The 465-nt window shown below is 64.1% G+C and overlaps 1 protein-coding gene across 1 annotated transcript in view; it reads right to left on the reverse strand.

Moving 5' to 3' along the window:
* Positions 1-465, reverse strand: part of LOC106900144 (cyclic nucleotide-gated cation channel alpha-4-like) — a gene marked incomplete at its 5' end in the record, with an annotated part of 13120 nt that overhangs the window by 6366 nt on the left and 6289 nt on the right. The window lies entirely within an intron of this gene.

The following is a 465-nucleotide window of genomic DNA, read 5'->3' on the forward strand; positions in this document are numbered from 1 at the left end:
CAAGGGGTGCCCCCCTGGCACCCTAGCAGCATCCCATGGATGAGGAGATACCACCCCAGCACCCCAACACAGGAGGGTGCCACGGATGAGATGTGGGGTGGGGGGATGTGGTGTGGGGGGAGAACTTCGTGGCGTGGGGTTGATGGTTGGACTGGATGATCTTGAGGGTCTTTTCCAACCTGAATGATCCCGTGGTTCTATGGGGAGATGCCCCCCCAGCACCGGAGGGTGGTGTGGATGAGGAGATGCCCCCCCAGCACCCCAAAATGGGAAGGTGGCAGGGTCAGGGGATGCCCTCCCAGCAGCCCCCCAACATGGGAGGGTGGCAGGGTCAAGGGGTGCCCCCCCAGCAGCCCCCCATCATGGGAAGGTGGCAGGGTCAGGGGATGCCCCCCCAGCACCCCAGCAGCTCCCCATCACAGAAGGGTGGCACAGATGAGGAGATACCCCCCCGGCAACCCAATA

This window comes from Calidris pugnax, unplaced genomic scaffold (genome assembly GCF_001431845.1).
Source record: "Calidris pugnax isolate Ruff unplaced genomic scaffold, ASM143184v1 scaffold1081, whole genome shotgun sequence".
Lineage (NCBI taxonomy): Eukaryota > Metazoa > Chordata > Aves > Charadriiformes > Scolopacidae > Calidris > Calidris pugnax.